At 44.6% G+C, this 23,747-nt stretch overlaps 1 pseudogene across 1 annotated transcript; it reads right to left on the bottom strand.

The window, feature by feature from the left end:
• Positions 1-502: 502 nt before the first annotated feature.
• On the bottom strand, positions 503-23,212 carry LOC311426476 (very low-density lipoprotein receptor pseudogene; annotated as a pseudogene). The gene is made up of 2 exons: positions 21,599-23,212; positions 503-619 (listed from the first exon to the last, which is right to left on the bottom strand). The product of its transcript is annotated as a very low-density lipoprotein receptor pseudogene (transcript).
• Positions 23,213-23,747: the final 535 nt, after the last annotated feature.

Genomic DNA, 23,747 nt, shown 5'->3' on the forward strand with positions numbered 1-23,747 from the left:
GCATCACTTGTTTGTACACATTATTAGTAGTAGTACCATTATCATTACTATTAATTTATTTTCTGTCCTAATAAACGGTCTCTATCTCAACCCACAGGCTTCATTTTCCTGTTTCTCTCCCCCATCCCAGAGAGGGAGGGGGGAGGGTGAGCGAATGGCTGTGTGGTGATTAGCTGCCAGCCGGGTTAAACCACAATAAATAAGAGCAATGGTGAGTGCAGAGGCTTCAGGTACAGGAGTTTTATAGACTGTAGAGAGACTTCAGATCTTCCCTGGAAGGGTCATCCTTACTTTGCTGTCTGCAAATGGCTTGTATGAAACAGCAAGTCAGCTCTTTGTGATATATTCAGAGGTGGATCATGAAACTCCATGGTGGAAACCAGGATGCTTGATTCTGGTTGCGTTTTTCTTGTGTGTGTGTGGGAATCAGGAGACCTGGATTTGATTTTGAGGTTAACAGCTCTGGGGAACAGTAAAATGATCTGATAACAGTCCAGTTCTTTTACTTGTAGGTGATGATGGAGGAACTGGGCAACCTTCTGTAGGTATGCAGAATCTCTAATATGATAACCAATATTTTTGTAACTTTGAAGGTAACTTCTGAAGTATGTTTCTTCAGCTGGAGAGGGAGAAGAGAGGGGCATCTTTTAAGCCATTAAATTGAGAAAGCTCCAAGCTCTCTTTTATCCAAACACTTGAAATAATTCTTCCTTTTTGGAGTTCTGCTCACACAGTTTATTTCTAAGCTTTGCACTATGGGAGACAGCCCATCTCTGGGAAGCAGCCACCCACAAGAGGGAGCCCCAGCTCGGGTGGGCAGAAAACAAACATTTTTATAAAAGTTGTAGAAGCCTCAAGATGACAGTAAGAGGCAGGCATGGTGTGGTGTCAGCCAGCTTTGGCCCTCCAATGTATTCATTCATTTAAAACAGCTATCCCAGAACAAATCCCATTTTGCATTATGGCACTTGTGCATCTTCTGCTTATGGAAGATCTGTGTGTAAGGGGTGGGGGTGGGGAGAATGGAGAGGACATGCACATCAGAATGCCCAATGAACTTTTCACTTTCTTATGGCCTTGGAAAATGAGCAATGCATAAACACATGCCTAATGAGACATGGGTTTTATAAAAGCCCTTCTGAATAATGGGAATTGGGGAGTTTGGGGATGTGAGGATAAGGGAGGGAAGGAGGAATATTTGTGCTGGTTAGAGAAGCACGAGCTGTTTAGCCATTTGTTGAGTTCTTCAAGGCACCGACCCTTCTCTGTTCTGATCATGGCATATGTACTTGAGAAACAAAACCTGTTTAGGGCAAGAGGTGCCTGTTGGGCTGCTGTGGATTTCAGAGTTATCAGATGGCTGAATGTGATCTATCAACTTGGATACTTTTCTATCAGTGATGTTTGGTGCTCTGAAGAGCACCTCTCAAGAGTTATTCAAACATCTTGAATAAAAGACACTATGTAAGTGCTAAGCATTAGTGTTTTTGTATATTGTATAATGTTGCATATCTGTATTTGTGCATGGATTTATATGCCTGGAGTGTTATGCACATAAATTGGCAGGCATACAACATGACACAGTACTGTTAATAATAAGCACATAGGTTTGTGTAAGGTCTCTTGTCGAAGGAGATCAAAACACTTAAAGCTTCTGGCATATACATGGGAATCTGAAGTGGTAGTTAAAGAAGTGTTGAAGGACTTTAAAATAACTGGATTGCATCTCTGGCAAAGTAGCTTTTAAATTAAAGAAATCCCCAATAAACGCTAGTGTTTCTTGAACCCTGATGTAATCAGGTAGTCTGAAAACAAGAAGCTAGAAAGATATGAGAAAGTATGTTTGTGTTTAGATTTTTTTGGTATTTTAACTTATTGTTTGATGTAGTTGTGTACCATCTGAAGTTGGTGGGCATATTGTATTAGGTACTAAAATTCTAAAATAGATGCATAAAAGGAAGAGCCAAGAAAAAGACTGGTCACAGGCATCACTCAAAACATCAGGTGATACGGCAGTGCTTATTACAATAGACTGTCAAACTTCTTGATGCTGCAGGTTAGGATTTAGTCCAAACTATAGCAAGCAATAGTTAAAAATGAAGGTGAGAATTATCTGCATGGATAGACTCCTTCTAGAAGAGGAAGTAGAGATGCTGATATCTGCTGGAGGAGGGAAATCATTATTTTCAAGAAACATGCTGGCAGAAATGACTCAGTTCTGAAGATTTTCCTTTATTTCTTGCTTTTGAAAAATCTAGGTTCCTTTGGTAATGGAGACCTTATTTTAAGAATTTTTACAGTTGTGAGAAAGGAAAAAATGACAGACCTTCAAATCTTTCGGGTCCTTTCAGAGTGTGAAGTGTGATTTATTTATTTTTAAGCATATGGCTACAGGAAGAGGGTCTGGGTGTGCTCTGGAAAATAATTTTCCACAGGCAATTGCCAACTCTGCAGAAGGGCTTCCTGAACAGAGCCTGCAAAGATGCTTCCGATTCTACTCCCAGTGTTCTCTTTAATGGAAATACCTAACTTGCTGCAGGAAACCTTCAAGTCCCCATGAAAAATTCATGTAGGGAGAGCCCGTGGTCTCATGTAGTGCTGCAGGAAGAAGACTGGTACTGAAGCTAGGTGACACGAGAAGTCCTGTGGCTTCACCAAGTGGTGCCCTGGAAATGGCAAGGAATCTGACTCAGCAGTGCTCAAGAGTGTGGTGGGTTGTAAGCAAAGTATTTCAGATGAGCCCAGCTAGGCCTTGCCATTTAACTGCCTTCTATTTCTTTCAGCCTTGCTTTGTCTCGGAGGCCCAACGATAAGGAGAGCTCTGACAGCAGGTGTGAATAGCTGCTTCTCCTTTTGGAAAGAAGACAAATGTAGGGCCTCATTTCTAACTGCAGACAATCCCTTTGCTTGGCAAGATGGTTGTCTTCTCTTTATCTTGGACAAAATCTGCTGTGGATGGGCATTCAGATGAAAAATTTACTTGTGATGGAGGAGAATGGGCAAAAGACCTTTCCATTGGAGAATTGGAGGCAGTGGTTGAATTTAGCTGTCCTTTTCCCTCTAGAGACTGACTGTACATTGCTCTTTCTTAGAGATGGAGTCTTGAAAGCAGAGTAATGATGCTGCAAGGTACAGTGGGTAATGGTATGCAAATGGCAGTAAGGCAATAAAATTGCTGGAGTAGCAATCTGAGCAGTATGACCCTTAAATTAAGGAATATGCCTTTAAAACTTAACCTAAAGAAAATAAATCTAATTGACGGACAAGGAACTGAGTGAGATTTGAAAGTAAGTTTATAGTAAGTAAAATACTTGCCTTCCATTTCCATTTACAGGCAGCTGTTGGGGGCTGAGCAAGGCTTGCTTAGCAAAACCGCAGTTGGGGTGGGCACAAAACCTGTTCCTCCAGAAGCAGGAGAAAGGTTTTGTTTGTGTTGATCTGGCACATGAGAAATTAAGAATATCCCTGAGGTCTGGTGATTGACACCATCAAATGCACTTTCTGTTCCTAAGCTCTTGTCTGTCTCAGGCCTGTTCAACAGCAGAGTCAAAGGTCAGAGAGAAATTTATCTGCTGTAAATGAAACTAAATGGATTGCAGGGTGCTATTTGTGACAAGAGTAAGTATTGGAAGTCTTCAGCATGCAAAGAGCTGCAATTTAGACCTTGCCAGTGGACTGGGTCATTCATCTTTTCTGTGTAAAATGAAATGAACCTAATCCTTCCAACAAAATAAGGATAATGTGCAAGGGTGTTTTAGCAATTTAACCCTAGGGCAGCTACTGTCTAAAGAGCTAAGTATTAATGCAACTCTCCTGCCTCCTACCAAAAGGAAGAATAATGCTCATATGGGAAAAACACAAAGTTGATTGTCATTGCAGATGCCTATTTTAACTGAGCCCCTGGCAATGTGCTCTTTGTTTTCCAAAGAGATGCTTGAATGGCAATAATGGCTGAGGGATGCTGTGGATCAGTGCTGGGTGACATAAAATCAGGGTGCTGCTCTGCCCGGTGAGTGACTTTGAGTTGAGGCATCTTGTTTGTGGCAGCATAACAGAACCTGGTACAGAGACTCCTCAATTTTTGGCCTTGGTCTAAAGATCATACAACCAAGTGGTTGTATCCCACTTGACTCAGTCCTGCCGAGTCCCAAGTATTTATTATTCGCTGTTTCCATCTTCAGTATTTTGAGTCCTTTGAAAAATGACAAAGAGAGAAAAAGCCTTGTGTTCAGGCTATCCAAATGTGGCCCCAAGTATGCATATGCCTCTTAACTTGAAGGAAGTACTGATTCTGTGTGGGGTTTCTAGGTATTAGAAGGTATAAATAAGCTCCTCTGGTAATGAAGTGAAATAAATGGGTGTGCTTGTAGGGCAGCTAGCTTTCTATTGCAAAAGGTATAATGATCCCAGCTTCTCTGGCAGCTGAGCCAAAATGTGTGTGTGTATAAATGAATCTGTATCTCAGTGCTTAGATTCTTGAGTGATGGATGCTCCAGGAGAAGGCAAACTAGCCAGAAAGGTATGAATAACTGTGCCTATCAATAGGCAATGACTGCTGCTGACATATTGCCTCTCAGTGGGCAAACTGTGAGGGCTTTAAGTAAAAACAATTATTGAATGTATGATGTCTAAGTCTATTAGTTGTATACTATAATTGACTGATGTTAAATTAAAAAATGTGTCCCTATTATTCTCTCCTGTCAATAACTTGCCGGGAAAGGTCAGAGAAGAAGTTTATTATTACTAAATTGTAGATTTCATGTTTGTAGATGCAATAGGAATAAAGCCACAGAGGACCAGAGTCAAGCTTGGGGCAGGCCCAGCACCTAGTTCTGTTCTCACTCCTCACTTTGTAGCAAGGTCAGCCGCTCCCAGTCCAGATTTGCTGTTGCTTCTCTGTATTCTTTTCTGGAGGCAGGAGGATTTGTCTTGTTGCAGCTTTTCCTCAGATGTCTCGAGGTACCTCTGCACTGTGTAAGAAAGCTGGATGTAAGCCTGCGCTTGAGTCCCAACCTGCTGGCCGTTGATACAAGGCATATGCAAGCCCCTGGTGTGCTTGATCTAAGGGATGAAGGGAAGGGGGAGGGAATGAAGGCTTTGTGCTCAAAGTGCATATTTTTACCTGTGCTGTTGAGGGACTGGTCTGCTGTTTATGGCCTCTCTGTTATTTAATGTTTCCTGCAGCCATGTTAGTTGTTCAACACCAAACAGTGGAAAAGAAGCTGCCAAGTCCTTCCTTGAGCCTGACATCTGCTGCTGTTAACAGATGGGAGCTGTAAACAGCCTGTCCTTAAGCAAATCTGTTTGTGGACACCAGGAGTCAAGGCCCTAAGAAACAAAATGGAAGGATGGAGAGTGGGCAGGGAAGGACCTGGAAGGACCCTTTTTGCTGATGACCCCTTTATGGCGTAAAGGCAATGCCATAGCTTCAGTGATAGAGGGACTCGTATTTTCAATAGGAGTTACTCTGAAATACTTAAACTTAAGTGCAGGAACTCCTTTAACAACATCAGGATAGAATGCCTCTGAAGTGACTTAAGTTTTTTGGAAGTCTTTGCTTGATTCATGTCATTGGCATAAATTCTTAACATTGAAGAAGGAATAAGTGAAGCCCACCTCTCTCTCCAGTGCTTTCTTTGAATGCTTCCTCAGCTGCTCCAAATGTAACACTAAAATTTGAACACAAATCAAGCTCGGAGTTGAAAATGGGAATTATTCTTTGTTGTTCTTTGTTCATGGTTGAGTCAGATGCACCAGTAGCTTACTGACATCAACAAAAACACTGATATGGGGCTTTATTTTAAGTCTCTTGATCCACCTGCCTTCTGTGGACAAAGACTCATCCCAGTCTCTTGGTAGAGAGTAAGGCTCCTTAAAAATTTGAAATCTGGGTTTTTGTTTTCATGAATTTCATTGCTTTGTCCTTGCACCTTCTTCCCCTATTCCAAAGTCCCCAAAATCCTGAAATCATCTGGATTAGCAGATACTTTTTGACCCTTGCATGTCTAAGGGAATTTGGTCACAAATGGCTTGTGCACACAATTGGTGGAAAAAAGGCTGAGGTTTAAACAGAATCACACAATCACAAAATTATCTATTTTTGAGAGATCAGCTGGGGTGGCTGGCTGGGGGAGCAGACACCACTGTTCCTGATGGTTAGGAAGCATTCCTGATGCTCAGCCTAAATGTTCTGTTGTTAAATTTCATGTCCTAACTGCTAGTAGTTATTCTTCAATATCACCCTGAACAATTTTTCTCTATACTTTGTTTACACCTTCCAGGCTTGTAGCTGGTTATTGTCTATCCCCCGAGTCATCAGTTAGCTAAGCTATGCATATTTAGTTCTCTTAATCTTCCCTCATAAGTCAGTCCTCCCAGCCCATTAAGAATTTTTAATATTAATCTGATTTCCTTTTCTTTTTTTTTTTTTTTTACTTCCATGTCTTTCTGAACACTTGCTTTAGATGTGTGAATTTTCTATTCACACCAAAGGAAAGAGTTCACTTTCATCTGGAAGTGATGTACATGAGGCAGAGGAGGAAGAGGTACTCACAAAATGTTGTCTACTATCATCTGAAAAATGTCTTTTGACACTACTGCCTTTCAGATTCATGTCTCCTGTTGAACATTCATGTCTGCGTAGCTGTCCTCTACGTCTATTTTAACAGCTGGATCACACAAGGTAGGCTCAGGTTTAGTGCTGGTTGGAGATGGGAGATGAAGCAACATCCCTTTTAACAGCTTTAGGGCATTTTGTTTCCACAGAATCACAGAATTGTCTAGGTTGGAAGAGACCTCAAGATCATCGAGTCCAACCTCTGACCTAACACTAACCAGTCCTCCACTAAACCATATCACTAAGCACTACATCTAAATGTCTTTTAAAGACCTCCAGGGAGGGTGACTCCACCACTTCCCTGGGCAGCCCATTCTGATGCCTAACAACCCTATCAGTAAAGAAGTTCTTCCTAATATCCAACCTAAACCTCCCCTGGCGCAACTTCAGCCCATTCCCCCTCGTCCTGTCACCAGGCACGTGGGAGAACAGGCCAACCCCCACCTCACTACAGCCTCCTTTAAGGTATCTGTAGAGAGCAATAAGGTCGCCCCTGAGCCTCCTTTTCTCCAGGCTGAACAAGCCCAGCTCCCTCAGCCGCTCCTCGTAGGACTTGTTCTCCAGGCCCCTCACCAGCTTCGTCGCATTTCTCTGGACCCACTCAAGCACCTCGATGTCCTTCTTGTAGCGAGGGGCCCAAAACTGAACACAGTACTCGAGGTGCGGCCTCACCAGAGCTGAGTACAGGGGGACACTCACTTCCCTAGACCTGCTGGCCACACTGCTTCCTATACAAGCCAGGATGCTGTTGGCCTTCTTGGCCACCTGAGTACACTGCTGGCTCATATTCAGCCGACTATCCACCAATACTCCCAGGTCCTTCTACGCCAGGCAGCTTTCCAACCACTCATCTCCCAGCCTGTAGCTCTGCTTGGGGTTGTTGTGCCCCAGGTGCAGGACCTGGCACTTGGCCTTGTTGAACTTAAATTTCCTTCACTTGAAGAAACTGAAATGTGGTGTAATGAACCACACGGACACAAGGGTTCTCCTAGGATCAGTAGCTGCTACTACTTTATTGATGACATAACTTCAAATCTCTCTTATAGAGGGCATGACTTTATCTCTCATATTGAGGACATAACTTCATCCATACATCCCTTATTGAGGACAGCCTCCCTTCTTATACCATTCTCCCCACAACAGTAGTTTTTAACTAACTATTCATTGGTCAACAACTTTGCCTGGCAACAGCAAACACCCAGCAACTTCCATGCCTTAAGGTTTGGAGAACAAGCAACCTGAGACAACAAGGCATCTCCCGAATCACCCTTCTTTGTTCCCTCTAAACTTTTTACGTTCCTGATGGCCTCCTTGTTAAGAGTTCGACGTTATCACCAGCTGTGGGGCTTGTCAACCTCCATGGCCACACTCCCAAATCTACCCCTTCTTTATTAACATAAAAAAGTGCGATTAACACAAACTAAAACACAGAGAAAAACTACCAGGCATACTAATTCTATCCTTAACGAACTTTGTAACCACACCCCTGGGATAGGCAGGCACTGAGTGCTGCCCAGTCGGGGTGGCCTCTGGCTGTCCCTCCAATTCCTGGAGTCCTTGTCTGTGGGTCCTGCATATGCCAGCGGGACACTCCCATACGTTGTTTTTTGTTTGAGCTGGAGTCCAAACCGCGGAGGAGAATGCTGTGATCATGTTCAGGCAGATGATGAGACAGCCGGACGGACCCATCGTGCTGACACCCATCTAGGACTGGCTCCTGTTAAAACACAAGCACAACCTCGGCCCCAAGTTATTAGAGTGTAGGGCCTTTCCCAATGATTGGTGCTTTAATTTTTTTACCATGACTTGTGCCCTTTCTTTAACTGAGTTTGTCCCAGATCTGTCTGCCAGATCTGTCTGTCTCTCTGTCGCCTTTTCTCCTGCATGGACAGATGCAAAAATACAAACAGAAAAGGCATCAATTGAAACATAAAAATAGCAAAGTTTTCTGATTTTGGGCAAATGTGTAACATTGAAAAAACAACCCTTTAAGTCTATTACTATTAATGTCCATGACTGGGGGAGCATAGTTGGAGATGGCAATCCCGGTTGAAGTGCTCACATATATTCCCATATCTTCCATGACTTCATTAATTTTTCTAAGATAATAGTATCCATTTTCCATTCCTTTTCTTGATTACAAACACCGGAGAGTTCCAGGGCTAGTCATGGGAACAATATGTCTTGCTTTAAGTTGTTAAGCAACTCGGCCTTTGGGCCTTATGTATCTTATTCTTCCCGGATCGAAGGGAAACATATCTGGCTCCTTTTCAAGGCCAATAGGGCCTGGATCAAAAGGAACGTTCAGGTCACCAGGGGGCATACCAGATAAGGCCTGAGTTGACTGTAGCAGCAGAGGGGCTGATGGCGTAGCAGGTGTATCAGTGGATGAGCCCACAACACCCTCACTGTCTGGCAAACCACATGTTTCTGATTGTGACCCCACATGGCTCTTTAAGGCCTCAGAGACTGCTCGCCAGGTGCTGAGCAATCCCACTGCAACCTTGTCCTTTTTAGTTGCAGAGTCCCACACCTTGACCTCAGTTTGGTCCCATGTTTCAGGATCATAAACTGTCTGATTCGTAATAAAGGGATTAAGCTGTAAGGTTACCAGGACATTTTTTGTTTCGAAGGACATATGATTCCCCATAGCGCACAACTGCTTACCAGAGAGGGGCAGTTGTGTGCGCGGGTCTGCTTCCCTCAGCTTGAGCTTCCTTCCAGCTTGGGTGCGCTTCTTTCCAGCAACTTTCAGTACAAGTTTCTTTCCCGCTCCTGTGTGCTTATTTCCAGCAACTTTCAGTACGAGCTTCTTTGAGCATTTTGCTGAGTTTGGCTGAACCTATCTTCATGAGGCGATAAGTGTCCCTGTTCCTGTCCTGGTCCCTGTTCTGTTAGCTTGTCCCTGCTCTTCAGGTTGTCCCTGTTCTTCCTGTGTGGTGGTTTTACCATGCTGGGCAGCTAAATACCACAACCGCTCTCTCATTCCCCTTCTTAGATGAGGAGGGGAAGAAGTAAAGCAAAGAACAACTTATGGGTTGAGATAAGGATAATTTAATTAAAGGGAGATAATAATAATAATTAAAGAAAGATTATTATGAACTAAACAATTTAACTAAAGGGAAATAAAAAGGGAAAGGGGAAAAGGGAGGGGGAAAGGGGAAAAAAAAAAAAAGGAGGAATACAAACAAATAAAACAAATGAAGGCTATGTGGAAGTGCAGAGGAAAGAAATTACTCTCTACTTCCCACAAATGAGCGATGCTTGACCACGTCCTTGAAGCAGGGCCTCAACGCACGTAGCCGGTGTTTGGGAGGAGGACCGACATTTTCACAACGAGAGCCCACGCCTCCCCTCTTCTTCCTGTTTCCACCTTTTATTGCTGAGTGTGACATCATATGGTATAGAATATCCCCTTGGTTGGTTTAGGTCAGCTGCCCTAGTGATGTTTCTCTCTTCACTTTTTGCCCACCCCCTAGGAGGGTTAGAGAGAGGCCCGATGCTGTGCCAGCACTGCTCAGCAGTAGACACAACACTGGTGTGATAACACTGCTGTTCCAGCTACAAGTGCAGAGCACAGCACTGTATGGGCTGCTGCCGGGAAAGTTAACATTCCAGCCAGACCCAGTACATCCTGTCCCTGTTCCTTTAATTCATGTCCCTGTTCAGGTGCCATTTGTGGCATAATGAACCACACGGACACCAGAGTTCTTTTAGGATCAGTAACTGCTACTACTTTATTGGTTAAGGGAGTCAGAGAGGGAAATTGACTGGTGGAGGTGTACTCTACCCTCTCTGAGACAGACTCAGGAGCCTGCCACAGCACAAGTGTCTCCTGCTATGTAGAAGACAAAAGTTCCCACATCCCGCCAGGCAGTAGGAGGAGACCTAGGCCAAGGCGGGGAATGGAGGCAGGTTCCTGTTTGGGGTGGTAGGCAAGTCCTGTCCCTGCCCACCTCACCTTCCCATCTATCCTTATATAACAGGTATGAGGCTCAAACACACTCAGAACAACGAAGTAGACGAAAGCTCGTCTCAGTTGGAGAGGTTGCCTAAGGCAAGGCAACCTACCCCCCACATTGCTACATTGTCTGTCAAGAAAGAAAGAAGGGTTATTGTCTTGGGGGTCTCCCTTCTGAAAGGGACAGAGGGGCCAATATGCCAACTGGACCCAACCCACAGGGAAGTCTATTGCCTCCCCAGGGCTTGGGTGAGAGACTTCACTAAGAAAGTCAAGCGCCTGGTACAGCCCACCCACTACTACCCGCTACTGGTCTTTCAGGCTGGTAATGACGAGGTAGCTAGGAGAAGTCTGAGAGTGATCAAAAGGGACTTTAGGGCTTTGCGGCGACTACTTAAAGGATCAGGGGCACAGGTTGTGTTTGCCTCTGTCCTTCCGATAGGGGGGATCGATGCTGACAAGCAAACTCATCACATTAATACATGGTTTCGAGACTAGTGCAACCGGCAGAATTTTGGGTTTTTCGATCATGGGAAGGTCTACACGACACCGGGCCTGCTGGCACCAGATGGGACGTGCCTCTCAGAGAGGGATAAGGATTTTTGCTCAGGAGCTGGCAGGGCTGATAGATAGGGCTTTAAAGTAGAGTCGAAGGGGGAAGGGGCTAAAACCCGGCATGCTGGTGATGAGCTAAGGGATTATGCCCTAGAATCAGAGGGACTATGTGCCAGTGAGGTCCTTCAGTTGGCTCCACAAGGTGCTGCATGCAGGAATGCGCATTTGAAGTGCTTCTACAAAAATGCACGCAGTATGAGGAATAAAATGGATGAGCTAGAAGTCTTGACCCAGTCCCACAGCTATGACATCATCGACATAATCGAAACCAGATGGGATGAGTCCTGTGGCTGGTGTGTTGCAAAAGATGGTTACAGGCTCTTCAAGTGGGACAGGCAGGGTAGGCAAGGTGGCAATGTATGTGAAGCATGGGCTGGACTGTGTGGAACTTCAAGTTGTGGATGACAAAGTTGAGAGCCTCTGGGTAAGGATTAAGGGACAAAAAAATAAAGGGTATGTCGTTGTGGGAGTCTATTACAGACCACCCGGCCAGTATGACAATGCTGATGAATTATTCTTTGCAGAACTACGAGATGCGGCAAAACCAGTTGTTCGGTTGCTTTAGTGGCAAAACCAGTTGCTCTCTGGATACACAGTACCCTGAGCTGGTGGAAAGGGATGGGGAGCAGAATGTGGCCCTCACTATCCATGAGGAAATGGTTGGCGACCTGCTACGACACTTGGATGTGTGCAAGTCAATGGGGCCAGATGGGATCCACCCGAGGATACTGAGAGAACTGGCAGAGGAGATGGCCAAGCTGCTTACCATCATTTATCAGCAGTCCTGGCTATCAGGGGTGGTCCCAGTCGACTGGCGTCTACCAAATGTGATGCCCATCTACAAGAAGGGCCGGAGGGCAGACCCAGGAAACTATAGGCCTGTCAGTTTAACCTCAGTGCCAGGGAAGCTCACGGAGCAGATTATTTTGAGTGTCATCACGCGGCACTTACAGGGCAAGCAGGTGATCAGGCCCAGTCAGCATGGGTTTATGAAAGGCAGGTCCTGCTTGATGAACCTGATCTCCTTCTATTCTGGGTCTGTTCATCCTGGAGAAGAGGAGGCTCAGGGGTGACCTTATTGCTCTCTATAGGTACATTAAAGGAGGCTGTAGCGAGGTGGTGGTTGGTCTATTCTCCCATGTGCCTGGTGACAGGACGAGGGGCTATAGTTGCACCAGGGGTGTTTTAGGTTGGATATTGTTAGAAATAGCTCAGTCTTCAAAATAGGATTAAATAAAAAAATAGGATTTATTAAAAGAATAGAGGTAAGCAAACAGCGCTGGGTGCACTGGGAGTCTCCGCTCCACCAGGACGCACACCAGTTACATCAAGTAGCTGATTTTTATGCTCCTAGACTAATACATATTCATTACTACTTCTAAAAAAATAGGTTATTATAATTATCTTCCGGGGTCCAGTCCCTCCTACTGGAGCATGCGCATCAGTCTCCGGTGGTCCCTCTGGGGGTCTCTAGGGGTCTTTCATGCTGAAGGCTCATAGTCTTCCTCTCCAAGTTTTTTTCTTGTCCTTCCCCTTTGTACTCCTTGGCACCGTGTCAAGTTTACACAGCATCCCCTGCAGGTCTTGTCTCCTAGCCGTCCTTCAGCTTCTTTTTTTTCTTCTTCTTAATCTCTTGGCCACCTGGCCAGATATCAGAGGCTTGCATAGTATCCCATAACAGTCACTAGTTGTTATCAGTTGTTCTGAAACCCCCAGACATCAAAGACTTCATACAAACACAAATAGCTTTCTTATTGACACTTCACGAGTAATTAAAACATTCTTCACCAGCCATTCACAGGGACAGTCACACCTATAGCAGTGTTAAGTTAATCTCGAAGAAGACAGAAAAAAGGCTATAACTGTTAGAAATAGGAGTCCGGAATAACAAAAGCAAACAGGTTCATAGATTTGAGGACTATTTTCTGAAGACTTGATAAATTGACTAGAATGAGGGGGAGACTGGGACACACTGCATCTGTGGTTCAATAATTAAATTGCCAGTGCAGGACCCAGAGGCAGACAGGACTGTTCTTTATTGACACAAATTGTTAAAACATTCCTCACAGGAAGAACTTCTTTACCGAGAGGGTTGTTAGGCATTGGAATGGGCTACCCAGGGAAGTGGTGGAGTCACCATCCCTGGAGGTCTTTAAAAGACGTTTAGATGTTGAACTTAGTGATATGGTTTAGTGGAGGACTTGTTAGTGTTAGGTCAGAGGTTGGACTCGATGATCTTGAGGTCTCTTCCAACGTAGACAATTCTGTGAGTCTGTGATTTTGTGATGCCTCGAGGTCAACTCCCCTTGTCCTTATGGGGGACTTCAACTTGCCAGACGTCAACTGGGATCACCACACGGCTGACACGAGCAAGTCCAGGAGGTTCATAAAGCACCTGGATGATAAATTCTTGGTGCAGGTTCTAAAGGAGCCAACTAGGAAAGGTGCCCTCCTAGATCTGTTGCTGGAGGACAGAGGGTCTTGTGGGGGACGTGGAAATTGGCAGCCGTCTCGGTCATAGTGACCATGAAGTGGTTGAGTTTAGAATTTATGGCGACAGAAGGAAAACTGCCACCAAAACTTCAGCACTGGTTATGGGGAAAGCAGACTTCAGGCTGCTCAGGGAACTAGTCAGCAAGGTCCCCTGGGAAACTGCTTTTGAAGGCACTGGCATACATCAGTGCTGGTCAATCTTTAAGCACTGCCTCCTAAAAGCACAAGATCAGGCAATTACTAAGTATTGGAAGTCAGGCAGGCGGGGCAGAAGGCCGGCCTGGCTGACCAGGGATCTTCTACTGGAGCTTAGATGCAAAAAGAAAGTGTACGGCTGCTGGAAGGAGGGTCAGGTGATGAGGGAGGAATACAGGGATGCTGTTTGTGTCTGTAGGGAGAAAATTCGTGTGGCCAAAGCCCAACTAGAGTTGAAGCTGGCCACGTCTGTGGGAGACAATAAAAAAAGGTTTTTTTAGATATGTGAACAGAAAAAGGAGGACCAAAGAAAACATAGGTCTGCTACTTGATGGGGAAGGTCTCCTCACAGACAATGACACAGGCAGAGTAGAGACATTTAAGGCTTTCTTCGCCTCCGTCTTCAACGCTGATGATGGGCTTTGGGACCCAGGGTGCCCTGAGCTGGAGGACTATGACGGTGGGAATGACAAACTCCCAACCGACCCTGAACGTGTGCGGGATTTGCTGCTCCGCCTGGATCCATACAAGTCCATGGGTCCAGATGGGATTCATCCCAGGGTGCTTAAAGAGCTGGCTGACGTCATCACGAAACCTCTCTCAATTGTTTTACCATGATCTTGGGAATCTGGAGAGGTCCCAGTAGACTGGAAGCTGACAAATGTTGTGCCAATTTTCAAGAAGGGTAAGAAAGAAGACCCTAGCAATTACAGGCCTGTCAGTCTCATGTCAGTGCCTGGTAAAATTATGGAGAAGATGATTCTTGAAGTTATTGAAGCGCACCCTGGGGGACGATGAGATCGTTGGTCCCAGCCAACACGGGTTCACGAGGGGTAGGTCCTGCCTAACAAATTTGATTTCCTTTCATGATAAGATCACCCATCTAGTCGATCAAGGGAAACCAGCTGATGTGATCTTTTTGGATTTCAGCAGAGTTTTGACACGGTTTCCCATAGGATCCTACTGGACAAAATGTCCAGCATACAACTTAACAAAAACATCATCCAATGGGTGAGCAATTGGCTGACGGGCAGGGCTCAAAGGGTTATGGTAAATGGGGCCACATCAGGCTGGCAGATGGTCACTAGTGGGGTCCCTCAAGGCTCCATTTTAGGGCCAGTCCTCTTCAATGTCTTTATAAATAATTTGGATGTAGGACTAGAAGGTGTTTTGAGCAAATTTGCCGACGACACCAAACTTGGAGGAGTTGTAAACTCAGCTGAGGGTGGAAAGGCCTTGCAGAGAGACCTGGACAGATTGGAGAGCTGGACAATCACCAACCACATGAAGTTTAACAAGAACAAGTTCCGGGTCCTGCACCTGGGACAGAGCAACCCTGGCTATACGTACAGACTGGGCGATGAGACGCTGGAGAGTAGCCCCGCAGAGAAGGATCTGGGGGTTGTGGTTGACAGCAAGTTGAATATGAGCTAGTGGTGTTCCCTGGCAGCCAGGAGGGTCAACTGTATCCTGGGGTGCATCAAGCACGGCATTGCTAGTCTTTTGAGGGAAGTGATTGTCTCTCTCTACTCTGCGCTGGTGCAGCCTCACTTTGAGTACTGTGTGCAGTTCTGGGCACCACAGTACAAAAAGGACATTAAAGTGTTGGAGAGTGTCCAGAGGAGGGTAACGAAGATGGTGAAGGGCCTAGAGGGGAAGACATATGAGGAGCAGCTGAGGTCACTTGGCCTGTTCAGACTGGAAAAGAGGAAAAGAGGAGGCTGAGGGGAGACCTCATCGCAGTCTACAACTTCCTCACGAAGGGGAGTGGAGGGGAAGGAGCCAATCTATCCTCTTTAGTCACCAGTGATAGGACCAGCGGGAATGGTGTCAAGCTGAGGCAGGGGAGGTTTAGGCCTAGACATCAGGAAGAGGTTCTTCACCGAGAGGGTTGTTGCACACTGGAACAGGCTCCCCGGGGAAGTAGTCACTGCACCAAGCCTGTCAGAGTTTAAGAAGCATTTGGACTGTGCACTTAGTCACATGGTGTAAAATTTTTGGTAGACCTGTGCGGTGCCAGGAGTTGGACCTGATGATCCTTATGGGTCCCTTGCAACTCAGGATATTCTATGATTCTCTCTAGGTTTTGATCGGATAGCTACCAGTCTTAGTACTTGGCCAGAGTCTTGGGAGGTTTTGGTTCAAGGTTGACCTTTCCTACAAACTATATGTTGGACTCTGCATACACATTTAAATCTTCTAGTCTTCGTGTGCCTTGTCTTGCCCCCTAATTTATACTTGAGCCAGGCTCTTGAAGCAGGATTGTACAACACAGTGGTGGCTTAGGTTAGAGCTTTTTGCTACGGGAGATGGGACCTCTTTCTTTGTGCTATAACAGAGACAGGATCTTTGATAAGCCTTTGCAGGCTTCTTCTTTCTTCTGTCATGCTCCCAGAGCACCTCTTTTTCATCTTGTGCTGACATGCAGTATGTGTTTTGTCATTCTTGGCCTTAAGTGGATAGAGGTTTGATCAAGAAGATTACTTTATCTCTGGTTGCCTGCAATTAATGAGCAAGTCAAATTGACAAAGAAGGGTAAGGAGAAAGAAGTAGAAGATAAGAGACAGTACTTGTTTGCTCCTAATGTCACTTAGTGGATAGAATAAACTTTTCAAAGTCAAAACATATGGAAAACAGCATCTGGTTTTGGGATTCTGGATATTAATTGTTCTGACAGCTGAAACTTGTCTCCAGAAATCTCGTGAAGCCAGTTGGTATTGTATATTTCTCTCTGTCTCATATTTTGACTCTTACATGTTTCTGAAGACTTCCAGTCTCGGGATGATCCTCTTGCAGGAGCAGCTGCTGCTTAAAGAAAATATTATTTGTGGATCTGGATTTGACTTGTAATATTGAAGTGTGGCTTCAGATGTACTTAAGTGAATTTAAACCTGACAAAACCCTGTGGAACTTAACAGTAAAATTCCACTGTTGTCCCATTTATGTTTCTTGTGTGCAGGGTCAGAGGAAAGCTTTCTTATAAGTAGCAGAAAGGTATTGAGGTTGATTTCTGAGAGGTGCTCAGGTTCAGCTCTGAATCTGAATCTTCTGGAGGTAGAAAAATGTGGTTTGGCAAACTTGGTGAGAACAAGAACTTCAGAGACAACGTTTGTTTTTGAACGGGTTAGAAATTGTCTAGTAGCTATTTCTTGCAGTTGTTCCAGTGTCTTTCCCCCTTGAGCTGGAAATGTCAGAAGTCTATATTGACCTGTGTGCTCTGGCTATGAGGCTGTTTGGTGCAGTACAAGTTTGCATTTAGAAGAAGCTACTGAGATAGAAGCATGAATAACTGATCATTTGATCATGTCTGCAAGACATTCCCTGCATGGCCCTGGCATTTTTTTTTAGGGGTGAACATATCAATGCTTCTATTGTTCTATTCTATTTGTTACACACAGCTGATACTTTTCCAAGGAACGTGTTTGTCACCTTATCACCTTCATGCTAGGTTTTGGGAAGTTTAAGAAAGAAAAATCTGAGTCTTAGGTGGATGTAGACAGGCAAGGTATGGAAAAAGCAGCAGAACAGTCTAACTTGTTTAGAGGTGGTGTCGCTTTTGGTTTATTTTGCTAAGATTTGAGGTGTTCAAAGTGAATGCTATTTAACATAACTTGTGGAGATTAGTTAAGAATTTTGGGAGAACTTTCCTCAAGGGAAGTCGATCTACTGAAGAAGGGAAAGTTTCTGAAGCATGTTTCAGAATATCCACAGAGTTATTCATATGCTGCTAACAATAGAACTCAAAAGGCAAGACCCAGAACAGCAGGTACAGTATCTAATTAATGCATATATGCTAAGGAGGTTTAACCCATAACTGTCTGAATATAAGTGGTAGTGTCAGCAATAGGATTAAGAGTGATAACTTTCACAAGTGAATCACAAAAAAAAACACAACACACCTTAAATTCATTAGCTAATTACCATGCTGGAAATAAAATCTTGAAAAAATCTTAACTTTTATTGTTAATGTTTTTTTCCAAGCTGCAATATAAAATAGATAACACAAACATGTTGGATTTTTCTTCAAAGCAATAGGTAGACTGATTAGGAGCTGAAACCTGCTTGTTCTCATCCTCACTTGAGTGTTCACTAGAGTGGCCATGACTCTCATCAGTGACTTTCTGAAATACCAGGAACACTATTGCTTGGTCTATATAGGCATCTGATCACGAGTTTCACTTTGAACTTGGCCTTTTTATACTTGAAAATCAAAAGCATACCCTAATTGCTTGATGGATAAGGCCTGAAGACATGCCTAATTCTTGCAACATTGAGTCCACAGTTATTAGGCAACAAATGAAAAGCTGAAGTGAGGCTGGTCTGCTTAAACATGTGAATTCTATTGCAACTAAAAGCATCAGATATTTGCAGGCTTTATTAGATGCAACTAAAAGCATCAGATATTTGTAGGGCCTTATTAGATATACCTGAGATATTTTTGATGGACAACTTCTTTAACCGGTAAATGTGTTATTTTTCTGAAGGGTTTCATGTTTGTTGGCAGTTTGCTGGATGTATGGAAACTAGACATTGATCTATCTGTTCCCTAAAGTAAAATGTTTGAGAAGGGCTAGCTCTTCCAGGGACTTGAGCAGTGGATGTTGGGTTGACTTGAACTCAGGTAATCAAATGTATCTCAGAAGCTTCAGGATGAAAGGTAAAAATGTTGGCAGATATGAGCAAATAAAACCTGGTATGTGCTACGTCAAACCAGCAGTTCATTCCATTCCTTATCTAGAGTGTACTAGTCAGCACAGAATGATTCGAAGCAACTTGCAAAGAACTTTCAGGGCCCTAGTAGACATCTGTCCTTGTGGCTCAGAGCCAGAAACTACTCCCTTATCCTAGGGGCTGGGGGGAAAGGTTTAAGAAATCAAGATCTTTCCTGTTCTGGGGTGGGATGAAGGTAAGGTATCTGTGGAGTTACCTTCAAAGAAACAGATGGACCTTGAAGGAGCTGCTAGTGACAAGGCACTGTCTTTTGATATGTAGAAGCTCAAGACCCTGCTCGATTGACTAAGATTAGAGCCTGGACTACTGACTGTCCTAGAATAAGTCTCTCAAGGACGTAAAACTGTTGGAGAGTGTCCAGAGAAGGGCAACGAAGATGGTGAAGGGCCTAGAGTGGAAGACATATGAGGAGCAGCTGAGGTCACTTGGCCTGTTCAGACTGGAAAAGAGGAAAAGAGGAGGCTGAGGGGAGACCTCATCGCAGTCTACAACTTCCTCACGAAGGGGAGTGGAGGGGAAGGAGCCAATCTATCCTCTTTAGTCACCAGTGATAGGACCAGCGGGAATGGTGTCAAGCTGAGGCAGGGGAGGTTTAGATTTATAGATTTTTTAGAGGCTTTAATTTCTCCTTTTTCCCTTTCTTATGTTTTGAGAACTTGTGATCTTTGTTTTACTGTTCTCACACTACTCATCCTGTTTTTCTCAAGCTTTCACCTTATTTTGGAACAGTGAGAACTTTTACAGTCCACTTATCTACTTAGCATTTCTCCTTATTATGACTACACAAATACCTTGGAATACAGAAAATTAGTTCTCTACTGCAAAAACACAACTTAGTTTCTCACAGTTCTCCCCTCTTCTTTTCTTATTCCTATTGTTGTTTTTGCACCTCTTCACATACTGCACTCTTGAGTTTTTCCAACATTAAGGTGCAATATTCTTCTTCGGATGTCACAGGGGATGATAGATATATAATGCCATTATTATTACAATACCAACAAAAAGTTGTTTGAGCCAATTCTAATCAGGTAACCATGAAGTTAGTTTCTCCCAAATGTTTCTAAATCCCCATGAAGCGTCATCTTGAGCTACTCTATGTAGGATCTTGTTGCGTTTTTTTTTTAAGATTTTTTTTTTTTTAGATATTTTTTTTAGATTTTTGAGATCAGTCAAATTCATCTCATTTCACAGAATCACAGAACTGTAGGGGTTGGAAGGGACCTCGAAAGGTCATTGGGTCCAACCCCCCTGCCAAAGCAGGTTCCTTAGAGCAGGCTGCCCAGGTAGGCGTCCAGACGGGCCTTAAATATCTCCAGAGAAGGAGACTCCACAACCTCCCTGGGCAGCCTGTTCCAGTGCTCCATCCACCTCACCATGAAGAAGTTCTTTCACGTGCTGGTGCGGAACTTCCTGTGATCCGTTTTGTGGCCATGGCCCCTTGTCCTGTTCCCTGGAAACCACTGGAAAGAGGTTGGCCAAATCCCTCTGTCTCCCACACCTCAGGTATTTATACACATTGATGAGATCCCCTCTCAGTCTTCTTTTCTCCAGGCTGAACAGACCCAGGTCTCTCAGCCTTTCCTTATAGGGAAGATGCTCCAGGCCCCGTATCATCTTTGTGGCCCTCCGCTGGACTTCTTCCAGGAGATCCCTGTCTTTCTTGTAATGGGGAGCCCAGAACTGGACACAGGTGAGTCCTGCCCAGGGCAGAGTAGAGGGGGAGGATCACCTCCCTTGACCTGCTGGCCACACTCCACATTAAATCAAAGTAAAGATTTGATCTACATATATACAGCAACTAGTAATAATTACAGTGCACGCTCCTCCTTGTGAGGTTATTAATAAATCTAATACTATTCGATTCTAGTGTACTATTTTTGCAAACTTATCAAACTTATTTTCTAGTTCTTCAGTTATAGTTGAGATATTTACAATAGCTTTTTCTGATTCACTCAGCCCTAACCAAGGTAAAAACCACCTTGCAAAACTGTGAAATGCTAGAGAATTTTAGTAGAGGATTATCTGGAGTCTGCTTAATTCTGTATGTGGTCTCAAGGGCCTTTGGCTTTGTGGGTCTTCAGTAATAGTTACATTTGGAATTATTGCCTCCAGGATGCAAGCTCTCTTCCATCCTAGGGGTAACATCTTCCTGGCTTTATTGCCACATTGTTGCAGGAAGCACGGCCGAAAGCACGACAGACACCAGCAGAGTCAGATCATGCTCCATTTTATTGCCCGAATAGCCTAACTTTTATAAAGAACTTAACAGGGGTGGACAGTGTTTCACACAAGATTATTGGTCAAAAGCACTCAGACAAACAGCTACAAGAAAACAACCCCACCTGCAAGAAAACAACCCCCTTGTGATTAGCAGTCACATAGACCTTGTCCTTGAGGCCAGCTACTGGTAACAATATTTTCCTGAATTCCTCAATTGGGCGATGTGGGAACATTGTCATGGGAACTTCTCATAGTTGCCCTGGTAGCTTGGTTTGCTCAGCTACAGCAAGCCATGGGATTTTTGCTGTTTCAAGAAATCCCTCAACAATTCCCCCTTCTTCTTTTGAGCAAACCAAGCCTGACACAGCAGTTTTACAAGTAACTCTTTAGCTATACTTACAACACACAACGATGATTACCACCACCATAAACCAAATCCTTAATCCCCTTGTGATTAAACCCAACAACCATCTACACTTTGTTTCAAACAAGTCAGTGAACCATTGATTGAAAGGATTGATACCATATTGAATCTTTCTCATGTGCTCTTTCAGGAAAGTAATGGATTTGTGAATTGACTCATTATGATCAGAAAGGTTTAAACAGTACATTCCCTTAAAGTCCTCACACCCATTCCTTTGAGCCAAAAGCAAGATGTCAATAGCAGCTTGATCCTGTAAAAGCAGATGTCGCAGACTATTTTGATCTAGTAACATCTCCTCAAGTATCTCTGTCGTGGCATAGGCTTGCCTCTCGGCCCAGCATACCAATTTTTCTAAGTTGTTACGTGTGGCCGCAGATGCCACTCCAGGCACTGAAATTGCCAATGCCGCTCTAGCTGCAACCCCACACAATTCAACATTATCATTGCAATCCAATGCAAGCAATGTCCATTTATGTCTGGTGATCTCACGCAACTGTAACAAGCTAGGAGCAAATACAATGAGTTTATCTATGTAACATGGACATCTGATAGCATTTGCAGGGATACCTTGCCAGGCCCCATCCCCACAAATCAGAAGCACATCAGGAGGTAAGGCCAAAGCTGTACAATTGTTCCAAACACTGTAGTTGTTACCCCTTGTCTCCATGCTATAAACCCCTAAACCCTGCTTAGCAGCGTCATTGCAATCACAGGTGTTATTTGTGTCTTTGTACCAGTATGGCCTTTTCCAGGTTCCTGTAGCAGGAATCATCTGATAGCCACGGCTACGTTCACTTTTGTAGCCACCTTTCAGGTTGATACACATTTGACTACAGATACCAAGGTTTTGACATTCATCAATGTCTCCACAGTTTCTCTTGTCTATAAACTCAAACCCAGCTGGACAGTCACATTCATTTATGATGCATTCCTCCAGGGGCTCATCACCCCAGTCCTTGCAGTCTCTCTGCTGGTTACACACTTTATTGATATCTATGCATTCTCCACTTCTGCACTTGAATTTGCCAGGTCCAGAGCACTGAATAACATTGTTACAGTTTGCTTCATCAGTGCCATACAGACAGTCTCTCACACCACTGCACTGCCTACTCCCATGGACACAGTTCCCATCTTCACATCTGAACTGGTCTGGCCTGCAGGTCCGAGAAGGGCAGTTAATTTCATCACTTCCATCCTTGCAATCAGGATCTCCATCACATCGCCACTTCTTGTGGATACATTCACCTGAGCCGCACTGCACCTCACTCGTAGAATACTTCACTGGAGGTGCAGGCTGGCGGCCACACTGCTCCAAAGATTCATCTGAGTGGTCGGAGCAGTCAGCATCATCAACACACACCCAGCTGATAGGGATGCAGGTAGAACTCTTGCACTGAAACTCATGAACACCACAAGTAGGAGGTGCACACTCCAGCTCATCGCTACCATCACTGCAGTCATCTTGAACATTGCAGACAAAGCTTTTGGAAATACATTGCCCACTACTGCATGTGAATTCTGCTGCACTACAAGTCACAATGCCACAATTCTCTTCATCTTCTCCACTGTCGCAGTCCTTTTCACCATCATGTTTCCAGGACACTGGGATACACTGGGTTGACTGAGGACCACAGCTGATTTCATTTACCCGGCATGTTCTCATATGACACAGCTCAGCACTCTCGTCAGACCCATTTTCACAGTCTGGATCCCCATCACACTGCCATCTATTTGGCACACACTGACCACTGTTGCACACAAAGTCAGATTCAGCACACGTCTTCTTCACACAAGCACTCTCATCACTGCCATCTAAGCAGTCTTCACATTTTGCTCTAGCACCGTCGGCAGCAGTGCACAGGCCGGCGAGGGCGAGCAGCAGGCAGAGCGCCCCGCAGCGCGGCAGCACCCACCGCCGCCCTGCACCTGTGTCACTTATACTGCGCCTATTACCCATGCTGTTAGTGTCAATGGCATCCTCCTGGTACCGTTTCTGTCTTTGTCGCCCCTTACTCTCCCCCTTTTCTTTTTTGCCACTGACCATTCACCACAAATGGATGAGACACATGATTACTAGTTAGGAAAGAGAGTGTAACGTCTGCTATACGGCTGCAGGCCATGCCAGCTGCAACCCTAGAAGCTGTTTGTGAACGAGCCTGACTGACGGTGGTCATTTGGCGGTGTAATCTGCGTCTCTGCACTCCTGCCCTGCAATAGAGCTAAATCGTCATTAATAGTCTGTAGAATGTGGCAACCCCACGGAATCTTATCCAGAAACATAGTTATAACACCGATCTGGGGACGAATAGTCTTTTTTGCATTGCAAGATAACTTCTTATAAAAAGAATGCCAGAGAGAAGCAGCACAGCCGCTGCTGCCGCTGCCTCCATGGTCACGTCAGACAGGCTGCAGGGTCCTGATGTCCGTCCCTCTGCTCTGTGCCGACTCGCCACACGGTGAGGGTCGGCTGCCGTTGTCCACTGACGCCTCTG

The sequence above is a fragment of the Aythya ferina genome, assembly GCF_964211825.1.
Source record: "Aythya ferina genome assembly, chromosome: W".
Taxonomy (NCBI): Eukaryota; Metazoa; Chordata; class Aves; order Anseriformes; family Anatidae; genus Aythya; species Aythya ferina.